The sequence below is a fragment of the Saimiri boliviensis genome, chromosome 17 (genome assembly GCF_048565385.1).
Source record: "Saimiri boliviensis isolate mSaiBol1 chromosome 17, mSaiBol1.pri, whole genome shotgun sequence".
NCBI lineage: Eukaryota > Metazoa > Chordata > Mammalia > Primates > Cebidae > Saimiri > Saimiri boliviensis.
Genome location: NC_133465.1, coordinates 47,909,070 through 47,921,150, shown reverse-complemented (window position 1 = coordinate 47,921,150; position 12,081 = coordinate 47,909,070). Strand labels below are relative to the sequence as shown.

Below are 12,081 nucleotides of genomic sequence, written 5' to 3'. Positions count from 1 at the left end.
CAGCCCCCGCTCACCTCCCACCGCCGCCGCCACAGCAGCCGCCGCAGCCAAGCCCGCAGTCTCCGCAGCTCCGGGAGCAGCGCTTCGACGCGCGTGCGTCCGCAAAGCCCCGCCCCTGCGCCGCTGCCGGCCCCCGCCCCCGCAATGACCTCATCTCAGTTGGCCAATGGAGCGCGGCCTCGCCTGGGCGGCCGCAGTGCGGAGTCACGGGGGTCGCAGGCGAGACCCAGCGGGCTGACGCCATCTTGGCTTCTGTGCGGTGTCTCCAAGCTGTGAATGGTTAGCAGGTTGGCGGGTTGACGGGTGGGGCTGGAGGTGCAGGTGCTCGAGGCCTTAAGTTCCTGAGCCTCCCTGTATCCTTTTTCCTTACCCCTTAAACTGGGCACGGTCGTCTTTTCTCTTTATTTTGATATTTAAAGAATTAATTCACACACACACACCCTCCAAAAAATTAATGTCTTCTCTTTCTTTTTTCTTTTACTTTTTTTTTCTTTTTTTTTTTAAAGATGAGGTTTCACCATGATGGCCAGGCTGGTCTTGAACTCCTGACCTCAGGTGATCCACCCACCTCGGCCCTCCAAAGTGCTAGGATTACAGGCGTGAGTCACCGCGCCCAGCCCTTTTTTTTTTTTTTGAGACGAAGTCTCGCTCTGTCGCCCAGGCTGGCGTGATCTTGACTCACTACAGCCTCTGAGGCAGCCTCCAGAATAGCTGAGATTACAGGCACGGACCACGCCGCTCGGCTGTTTTCTTTTTTTTTTTTTTTTTTTTTTAGTGACAGGGTTTCACCATGTTGGTCAGGCTGGTCTCGAACTCCTGACCTCAAGTGATCCACCCGCCTGGGCCTCCCAAAGTGCTGAGATTACAGGCAAGAGCTGCCATGGCCTGCCCGTCCGGTTATTTTGGTATTTTTAGTAGAGATGGGGTTTCTTATTTTTGTATTTTTAGTAGAGATGGGGTTTTGCCATGTTGCCCAGGCTGGTCTCAAACTCCTGGCCTCAGGTGGTCCACCCACCTCGGCCTCCCAAAGTGCTGGGATTACAGGTGAGAGCCACTGCACCCGGCCTTCTCTTTATTTTCATATCCAAAGAATTAATTCACACAGACACCCAAAGAATTAATATCTTCTCTCTTTACTTTTATATCTAAAGAATTCACACACATACTACCCTTTCCCTTTTCCCTTATTTTACAGATGAGAACATTTGAGCCACAGACTAGGAAGCGGCTGGCTTTAGATCCTGTAGTAGAGTCTTTAATGGGCTCTCATTCGCCTAAGGATGGAAAACCTCTTTTTCAATAGTACATGGTTCGTGCCTTCCAGCAACTTCCCTCTCAGGGGTCTGTTTTTCTCTATTTAACAGGAAAAACTTCATCAGATCATATGTTGTGAAAATAAATTTCAGTTTTGTTTGGTAGATTGATGTGGGCTCATTTGACCACTTAGGAGTTTTGATTTCCTCAAATTTATTTTAAGAACATTTTTTATGTCTTGTACTCACTTGTAAATTAAAGATTTTAAAACATTTTTAAACGCAAAAGTGATGACTATTATTTTTTAAATGCTGTTATCAAATATTGATATGGATTCCCTTTTTTTGCCCTTTTTAAGAGGCGTAGGGATCTCAGGTCATTTGTGGTTAACAGAATCGTATCAGGAAAAACTCAGAAAACCGGTTATTTAGTCTCCGTGGGTGGTAGAACCCTATTGAAATTCAAGTGTAATGAGGGAGATAATCCAGATAAAAGCTTGTTGCTTATAATTTTGTCTGCCTGACAAAACATCATCAATCCTGCTTTAGCAGCCTAAATAAAATAGTAAGGGGCAAAAATGGACTTTTTATTTGAATTTGTTATCTTATATTATAAGTGAAGATGCAACTTGACTTTGAAACAATCTTCTTAAGACAGTTTTGGAGAGACCCATACCCTCCTCCCTGCTCCCTAGCTGTCAACTGTTCTGGCAAGACAGACAGGGACCCACATTTGAAAGCCTGCCAAGTTAGAGAAAACTATTACACAATGTCATTTCCTTCCTCTGAAACTTAAAAAAAAATTAACCTCAGTCAGCTGCTTGCTAACCACAAATTCTTCATACTCCACCTTTAAGATAGCCTTTCCTCTGGACTTACTTCAATTCCCTTGAACTCTTTTCATAGCTTCTTTGAAAGGACATGCTCTCAGAACCCCTATTCTGTTGGCTTCCATCTCCTGCCATCAATCTTTCCCCAGTGTTCTATTTATTTTCCCATGCTCTCTTCCCTGATTGTCTTGCCTTTGGTCAAGCTGAAATGTTTACGTGTAGGACTCATATCTGTTTTTCCACCTGTCTTCCTGCTCCAAGGCTCAGAGATGGAATTTCATACTGCCTGCTGGATAGTGCCTTTTAGGCAGCAGATGCTTGCTGAGGGCCTACTGTGTGCCAGAAAGTACTAGGTGCTGGGGATAGAAAAATGAAACAGACATGCTTCTTACCCTAGAGTAACTCATGGTTCAGTGAGAAATAAACTGCCCAAATGGCAAGACAGAGAGGAGTCCAGTGATTAATACTTAACCATGTGCCAGGCACTTTTTTACATGCTTGGTAAATATGATCTCATTTATCACAACACCAGTAGGGGGCAGTTACTATTATTATTCCCATTTAACAGATGATATGGTAAAGCTGAGGCCTATGTCTGATAAGACCAAATTTAAAATGCTGTTGACCACACCTACAGCCCTAGAAAACATGAGCAATTCCGTATGAGGCTTGGCCAGTGACACAGTTCTGAATATCTAAACTGAGCTATTCCCTAGCATTTGGGAAAATAGCTAAAAAACAGTTTAAAAGATTAGTTCTGGCCGGGCACAGTGGCTCATGCCTGTAATCCTAGCACTTTGGGAGGCCGAGGCAGGTGGATCATGAGGTCAGGAGATCGAGACCATCATGACCAACATGGTGAAACCCTGTCTCTACAAAAAAAAAAAAAAGAAAAAAGATTAGTTCTTCACTACCACAAAAAGGAGAGAACAGAGGTAGGGATCTAACTGATAGAGTCTCAAACAGTTGTGAGAATTGTCACTGTAATGAAATGATTAAATGTGTTTTTTTTCTCTTTAATTTTTAGTTTGAATGAATGCATGTCAGTTGTCCAAATTTCCCCCAATGAAGAATCAGCTAGCTATGTTAGCTTATCCCGCTTAGATTCCTAGGTGGGGTCTAGAGGAGAGTGTTTACGTTAAGCCCAGTGTTTTCAAATACGTAGCTGCTCAAGTGTCTTCTCCAGAGGCTTCAAGTATTTGTCTCCTAGGGCTGCCATACAAATAACAACAACCTGGGTAGCATTGAATACAACAGAAATCAGACCAGGTGCGGTGGCTCACACCTGTCATTTTACCACTTTGGGTGGCCGAGATGGGCATATCACCTAAGGTCAGGAGTCTGAGACCAGACTGGCCAACATGGGGAAACCCTGTCCCTACTAAAAATACAAAAATTAGCAGGATGTGGTGGTGGGCACCTATAATCCCAGCTACTTGGAAGGCTGAGGCAGGAGAATCGCTGGAACCCAGGGGTCAGAGGCAGCAGTAAGCCAAGATCATGCCACTTCATTCCAACCTGGATGAAAGAGCAAAACTCAGTCTCAAAAAAAAAAAAAAAAGAAAAAGGAAACCGGGCAGTGGGAGGTGGCTCACGCCTGTTATCTCAGCACTTTGGGAGGCCAAGGCAGGAGGATAGCTTGAGCCCAGGAGTTTGAGGCCAGCCTGGGCAACACAGCAAGACCCCCATCTGTACAAAAATTTAAAAATTAGCTGGGCTAATTTTTTAGCACATGCCTGTAGACTCAGCCACTCAGGAGGCTGAAGTGGGAGGACGGCTTGAGCCTGAGCCAGGGTGGTTGATGCTGCAGTGAGCTGTGATTGAGCCACTGCATTCCAGCCTGAGTGACAGAGTGAGACGCTGTCTCAAAAAAACAAAAACAAAGAAATTTATTCTCGGCCGGGCGCGGTGGCTCAAGCCTGTAATCCCAGCACTTTGGGAGGCTGAGGCGGGTGGATCACGAGGTCAAGAGATCAAGACCATCCTGGCCAAGATGGTGAAACCCTGTCTCTACTAAAAATACAAAAAATTAGCTGGGCATGGTGGCGCGTGCCTGTAGTCCCAGCTACTCAGGAGGCTGAGGCAGGAGAATTACCTGAGCCCAGGAGGCGGAGGTTGCGGTGAGCCGAGATCGCGCCATTGCACTCCAGCCTGGGTAACAAGAGCTAAACTCCGTCTCAAAAAAAAAAAAAAAAAAGAAATTTATTCTCTCACAGTTCTGGAGGCCAGAAGTCTGAAATCAAGGTGTCTGCAGACCATGATATCTCCAAAGGTTCTGGAAAATAATCCTTTCTTCCCTCTTCCTGGCTTCTGGTGGTTGCCAGAAATCCTTGGTGTTCCTTGGCTTCTAGATGCATCACTTCAATTGCTGCCTCCACCTCCATCTTCACATGGTATTCTTTCCATATTCACATGGTATTCTTTCCTCTGTATGTCTCTTTTTTTTTGAGATGGAGTCTTGCTCTGTCGCACAGACGACTACAGTGGTACAATCTCAACTCACTGCAACCTCCACCTCCCAGGTTCAAGCAATTCTGCCTCAGCCTCCTGAGTAGCTGGGATTATAGGTGTGCACCACCACGCCCAGCTAATTTTTGTATTTTCAGTAGAGACGGGGGTTTGCCATACTGCTCAGGCTGTTTTCCAACTCCTGGCCTCAAGTGATCCACCCGCCTCAACCTCTCAAAGTGCTGGGATTACAGGCATGAGCCACTGTGCCCGGCCTCCTCTATGTGTCTCTGTAAGCAAATTCTCCTCTTCTTACAGGGATGCCAGACATAAAATTAGGGCACCACTTAATCCAATATGATCCCGTCTTAACTTGGTATCTGCAAATATCCTATTTCCAAATGAGGCCACATTCACAGGTTCCCTATTATACATTAATTTTTTTTTTTTTTTTTTTTTTTTTTAATTGAGATGGAGGGAGTCTCACTCTGTGATCCAGGTTGGAGTGCAGTGGTGCAATCTCGGCTCACTATAACCTCTGCCTCCTGGATTCAAGCAATTCTGCCTCAACTTCCAGAGTAGAGGATTACAGAACCTGCCACGATGTCTGGCTCATTTTTTGTATTTTTAGTAGAGACGGGGTTTCACCATGTTGGCCAGGCTGGTCTTGAACTCCTGACCTCAAGTGATTTTCCCACCTTGGCCTCCCAAAGTGCTGGGATTACAGGCAGGAGCCACTGCTCCCAGCCTATACATGAATTTTGGGAAGACACTATTCAACTGAGTACACTCCCCTTGCCAATTTTGGGAAGAAAATTTTGTTCTGCATAATTTTCCAACTATTTACTTAAAAGTGGTTGGCAGCTATAGGGGTCCCTTGGCCCTCTAAAGATTCACTGAAAAATCAACTTGCACTGGGCTCAGTGGCTCACGCCTGTAACTCCAGCACTTTGGGTGGCTGAGGCGGGCAGATCACTTGAGATCAGGAATTCAAGACCAGCCTGGCCAACATGGTGAGACCCCGTCTCTACTAAAATTATAAAAATTAGCCAGGTGTGGTGGCACACACCTATAATCTCAGCTACTCAGGAGACACAGGCAGGAGACCTGCTTGAACCTGGGAGGCAGAGATTGCAGTGAGCAAAGATTGTGTAACTGTGTCTCAAAAACAAAATCCACTTGCAAAAGGTGAATTAAGCATACAAATTTATTCAACATGTATACAGGGGAGCCTTCCGAATCAAAACCCAGGTGAGGTGCAGTGGCTCATGCCTGTAATCCCAGCATTTTGGAAGGCTCAGGTGGGTGGATCGCCTGAAGTCAGGAGTTCAAGACCAGCCTGGCCAACAAGGTGAAACCTCATCTCTATTAAAAATACAAAAATTGGCCAGGCGCGGTGGCTCAAGCCTGTAATCCCAGCACTTTGGGAGGCCGAGGTGGGTGGATCACGAGGTCAAGAGATCATCCTGGTCAACATGGTGAAACCCCGTCTCTACTAAAAATACAAAAAATTAGCTGGGCATGGTGGCACGTGCCTGTAATCCCAGCTACTCAGGAGGCTAAGGCAGGAGAATTGCCTGAACCCAGGAGGCGGAGGTTGTGGTGAGCCGAGATCGTGCCATTGCACTCCAGCCTGGGTAATGAGCGAAACTCCGTCTCAAAAAAATAAATAAATAAAAATACAAAAATTTGGCCGGGTGCGGTGGCTCATGCCTATAATCCCAGTACTTTGGGTGGCCGAGGTGGGTGGATCACTAGGTCAAGAGATCGAGACCATCCTGGTCAACATGGTGAAACCCTGTCTCTACTAAAAATACAAAAAATTAGCTGGGCATGGTGGTGAGTGCTTGTAGTCCCAGCTACTCGGGAGGCTGAGGCGGGAGAATTGCTTGAACCCAGGAGGCGGAGGATGCGGTGAGCTGAGATCGCGCCATTGCACTACAGCCTGGGTAACCAGCAAAACTCCGTCTTAAAAAAATATATACAAAAATTAATTCAGTGAAAAGTACTCAAAGACATAAGCAAAAAACAAAAAACAAAAAAAAAATTAGCTGGGCATGGTGGCACACGCCTGTAATCCCCTTTACTTGGGAGGCTGAGGAGGGAGGATCGCTTGAACCTAGGAGGCAGAGGTTGCAGTGAACCAAGTGCACTCCAGCCTGGGCAACAGAGTAAGACTCTGTCTCAAAAAAAAAAAAAAAAAAAAAGACCCAAATATACATGGGAAATTGTCTATTTTTATGCTTAGGTTTAGTAAGTATGGAAGCATGTAGAAATATAATTGAACAAAAAGGGCATCATCCAGTGCTAATGTACTAAGTGGGGAAACCCAGCAAAGCCTGCCTGTCTAGATTCTTCTTGGCTTCTCTGAGCATGCATTCCTTCCTTCTGGGTATAAGGCAGGACCCTCTCTATAATCAGGGGTCTTATGACCTACAGTTAAACAACGTAGGCAGATAATTTATTTATGGACAGTGCTTACACAGCAAGGTGGAGGAAAGTTTGAGTACTATTTTTAGGTTTTATGGCTGGCTTTGGGAAAAGGGGGTTCTCGTTTCTGTGAGCCACCTTAGGGAGGAAGGATTCTAGTTTCCATGGCTACTCTCAGGGGAAAATGGAACTAAGAGAAGAGAGGACAGGGGAAGGTTGGAGAAACTTTTGCTTCTGAGGCTGTAATTTTGGGGTATTGTTTTCTGAGCCCTAACACAGCAAAAGATCAAATTTTGATTTTAAATTTTACATGTGGTTGTATTCGTTGACATGACAATAGATCATTGGTTGTGTCCAGTCAAATAATTTTAAATATATTTTCCCTTTTTTTTGAAACGGAGTCTCTTGATCTCTCACTCAAGCTGGAGTGCAGTGGCGTGATCTCAGCTTACTGCAACCTCCACTTCCCAGATTCGATTCTCCTGCCTCAGCCTCCAGAGTAGCTGAGTAGCTGAGATTACAGGTGCGTGCCACCATGCCCAGCTGTATTGTATTTTTTTTTTTTTTTTTTTAGACAGAGTTTCGCTCTTGTTATCAGGCTGGAGTGCAATGGTGCAATCTTGGCTCACTGCAACCTCCGCCTCAGCCTCCTGAGTAGCTGGGATTACAGGCACGCGCCACCATGCCCAGCTAATTTTTTGTATTTTTAGTAGAGACGGGGTTTCACCATATTGACCAGGATGGTCTCGATCTCTTGACCTCGTGATCCACCTGCCTCGGCCTCCCAAAGTGCTGGGATTACAGGCGTGAGCCACTGCACCCAGCCTGTATTGTATTTTTTAGTAGAGATAGCATTTCATGATGTTGGCCAGGGTGGTCTCAAACTCCTGACCTCAAGTGATCCACCTGCCTTGGCCTCCCAAAGTGCTGGGATTACAGACGTGAGCCACCACACCTGGCCTATACTTTCCTTTTTGCAACCAGAATTCCATTTTTAAAGTTTTCTTTTCATGTGAAAATGAATTCTGATTCTTAAACTGTTCTACCAAAAATCTGATTTGAGTGTTCATTAAGAGAATTCTCCTACTACAACCTTTAGGTGACCTGTTGATTAGCAGTTTGTTTCCACAGAAGTCCCTTTTACAACTTCACTCAGAGTTTCTTTTTTTTTTTTTTTTTTTTTTTGAGACGGAGTTTCGCTCTTGTTGTCCAGGCTGGAGTGCAATGGCGCGATCTCGGCTCACCGCAACCTCCGCCTCCTGGGTTCAGGCAATTCTCCTGCCTCAGCCTCCTGAGTAGCTGGGATTACAGGCACACGCCACCATGCCCAGCTAATTTTTTTTAGTATTTTTAGTAGAGACGGGGTTTCACCATGTTGACCAGGATGGTCTCGATCTCTTGACCTCGTGATCCACCCTCCTTGGCCTCCCAAAGTGCTGGGATTACAGGCTTGAGCCACCGCGCCCGGCTCACTCAGAGTTTCTTAAAACACTTCTGCTTTTATTTTCAAAGCCTGTGAGTGTTTAAGATAAAGGCCTGTTTGGTAAAAGTAAAAACCTCTTCCTAAGAGATCTTGAGGCTTCCTCTGAAGCTCTGCTAATGATTGCATGGACAAGGAGATATGAATGAGCCTAAGGCATGTGACATTTTATGCAACCCTCATGACTCCTGTGACAGACACATGAGGCAGTGAGCCTCTTGGGGAAGTTAAGAATGCTATAGAAAGAGACTTTTTAAGGAAAGGAAATGTGGAAAACAGGAGAAATCTTGGGATGGGAACAAGGGAAAGGACTGAGTGACACAAGGCCGAGAAACGTCCATGACTTTATTTTATTTTGAGACAGAATCTTGCTCTGTCGCCAGGCACCAGGCTGGAGTGCAGGGACGTGATCTCGGCTCACAGCCACCTCTGCCTCCTAGGTTCAAGCAATTCTCCTGCCTCAGCCTCCCAAGTAGCTGGGACTACAGGCGCGGGCCACCACGCCTGGCTAATTTTTGTATTTTTTACTAGAGACGGGGTTTCAATATGTTGGCCAGGATGGTCTTTTTTTGGTAAAGATGAGATCTTGCTATGTTGCCAGACTGATCTCAAACTCCTGGGCTCAAGTGATTCTTCTTGATCTTCTTTTTTTTTTTTTTTAAGATGGGGTTTCACCATGATGGCCAGGCTGGTCTTGAACTCCTGACCTCAGGTGATCCACCCACCTCAGCCTCCCAAAGTGCTAGGATTACAGGCATGAGCCACCGCGCCCAGCTCCTTCTTGAACTTCTTGAGACAGAGTCTTACTCTGTTGCCCAGGCTGGAGTGCAGTGGTGTGATCTCAGCTCACTGCAAAGTGTTGGGGTTACAGGCATGAGCTACCACATCTGGCCTCAACTCTAACAAAAAAAATTTTTTTCTTTATATATATATATATATATATATATATATAAAATTTAAAAATACATATATATATTTTTTTAGGAGATGGGGTCTCGCTATGTTGCCTAGGCTGGAGTGCAGTGGCTATTCACAGGCATGATCCCACTACTGATCAGCACGGGAGTTTTGACCTGCTCTGTTTCTGACCTGGGCCAATTTACCCCTCCTTAGGCAACCTGGTGGTCCTCCGCTCCCGGGAGGTCACCATATTGATGTCGAACTTAATGTGGACACCAGATCAGCATAGCGAACTACAGCCCAGAACTCCTGGGCTCAAGCGATCCTCCAGCCTCAGCCTCCCAAGTAACTGGGACTACAGGCATGCGCCACCGCGCCTGGCCAAAAAAAAATTTTTTTTTAACTAGCCAGGACTGGTGGCATGTGTGTCTGTAGTCTCAACTATTTGGGAAATTGAGGTGGGAGGATTACTTGAGCCCAGGAGTCTGAAGCTGTTGTGAGCTACGATCATGCCACTGCACTCTAGCCTTGAAGCCAGACTCCGTTGCTAAAAACAAATAAGTAAATAAATAAATAAAAGGCTTAAGTCTGCCATTTTATTTTTTGTTTTCTGCTTGTGCCTCTTGTCTCCGTGTTTTATCTTTTCTGGCCCACTGTGGTCTACTTGTACCTTTTTTTAATCCTATTTTAATTTTCCTATAGTGTTTTTGAGTGTATCTCTTTGTATAGATTTTTTAAGTGTTTGTAATGGGTTTTACATTATGCATACATAAATTATCATGGTCAACTTTTATCAGCTTCAGTGAAGTACTAAACTTTGACCTCCATTTCAGTCTTTTTACAACATAATTGTCTTAGGTATTTCCTCAACACACTTTGCAAACCACACTGGTCAATGTCATACAGTCTGCTTCAACCATCAAATGTAATTGAGAACACTCAAGAGAAGTGTTATAGACTGCATTGTGTCTTCCCAAATTCATATTTTGAACCCCTAGCCCCTACTGTGACTGTAGATTGGAGATAGAGCCTTTAAAAATGTAATTAAGATTAAATGATGGCCAGGTGCAGTGGCTCACACCTGTAATACCATCACTTTGGGAGGCCACAGTGGGCAGATCATTTGAAGTTAGGAGTTCAAGACCAGCCTGACCAACGTGGTGAAACCCTGTCTCAACTAAAAATACAGAAAATATTAGCCGGGGGTGGTGGCACACACCTGTAATCCCAGCTACTTGGGAGGCTGAGGCAGGACAATTGCTTGAATCCAGGAGGTGGAGGTTGCAGTGAGCTGAAATTGCACTATTGCACTCCAGCCTGGGCAACAAAGTGAGACTCCATCTCAAAAAAAATTAAATAAATAAAGATTAAATGAGGCCATAAGTGTGGGATGCCGATTAAATAGGAATTATTGAATTATCCCCTTTTTTTTGTTGGGGGATAGAGTCTCACTCTGTCGCCCAGGCTGGAGTGCAGTGGTGAGATATAAATTCATCGCAACCTCCATCTTCTGGGTTCAAGCAAACCTAGTGCCTGAGCCTCCTGAGTAGCTGAGATCACAGGTGTGTGCCGCCACACCCAGCTAATTTTTGTATTTATTTATTTATTTATTTTATTTTATTTATTTATTTTTTTTTGAGACGGAGTTTCGCTCTTGTTACCCAGGCTGGAGTGCAATGGCACCATCTCGGCTCACCGCAACCTCTGCCTCCTGGGTTCAGGCAATTCTCCTGCCTCAGCCTCCTGAGTAGCTGGGATTACAGGCACGCACCACCATGCCCAGCTAATTTTTTGTATTTTTAGTAGAGACGGGGTTTCACCATGTTGACCAGGATGGTCTCGATCTATTGACCTCGTGATCCACCCGCCTGGGCCTCCCAAAGTGCTGGGATTACAGGCTTGAGCCACTGCGCCCGGCGTATTTATTTATTTTTTAAGTAGATATGGAGGTTTCAACATGTTGGCCAGGCCAGTCTCAAACCTGACCTCAAGCGATTCTCCTGCCTCGACATTCGAAAGTGCTGGGTTACAGGGGTGAGCCACCACACCTGGCCAGGAATGATGTCCTTTTAAGAAGAGGAAAAGACAGGGTGCAGTGGCTCATGCCTGTAATCCCAGCACTTTGGGAGGCCAAGGCAGGTAGATCACAAGGCCAGGAGTTCAAGACCAGCCTGGCCAAGATGGTGAGACCCCGTCTCTACTAAAAATACAAAAATTAGCTGGGCACAATGGCAGGCACCTGTAATTCCAGCTGCTCGGGAGGCTGAGGCAGGAGAATCACTTGAACCCGGCTGGCAGAGGTTGCAGTGAGCTGAGACAGTGCCGCTACACTCCAGCCTGGGTGATAGAGTAAGACTCTGTCTCAAAAAAAAAAAAAAAGAAGAGAAGACACCAAGAGTGGGCACACACAGACAAAAGGCTATGGGAGGACACAGCGAGAAGGTGGCAATCTACAGGCCAAAATAAGAGGCCTCGGGAGAAACCAAACCTACCAACACCTTGGTCTTAGACTTCCAGCGTCCAGAACTGTGAGAAAGCAAATTCTGTTGGTTAAGTCACCCAGTCTGTGGTATTTTGTTATGGAAATCCTAGATGACTAGTACAAGGAGGAAAGTATATTATAATTACTCGTGTATTTGTTTTCCATGTTTTTTTTTTTATCCTTGATGTTCCAAGATTCCTTCTTTTATTATTTCCCTTTCTTTTCAAGAACTTCCTTTAGCTTTTTTTTTTTTTTTTT

At 45.3% G+C, this 12,081-nt stretch overlaps 1 protein-coding gene across 5 annotated transcripts in view; it reads right to left on the bottom strand.

Annotated features, from left to right (window-relative positions):
• The window catches only part of ATP6V0A1 (ATPase H+ transporting V0 subunit a1), a 68,258-nt gene extending 68,143 nt beyond the window's left edge, over positions 1-115 (bottom strand). For all 5 annotated transcript variants that reach the window (XM_074388739.1, XM_039476770.2, XM_039476771.2 and 2 more), the window contains exon 1: positions 15-115. The gene's annotated coding sequence lies outside the window, so the exon portion shown is untranslated. The remainder of the gene's footprint in view (positions 1-14) is intronic.
• Positions 116-12,081: the final 11,966 nt, after the last annotated feature.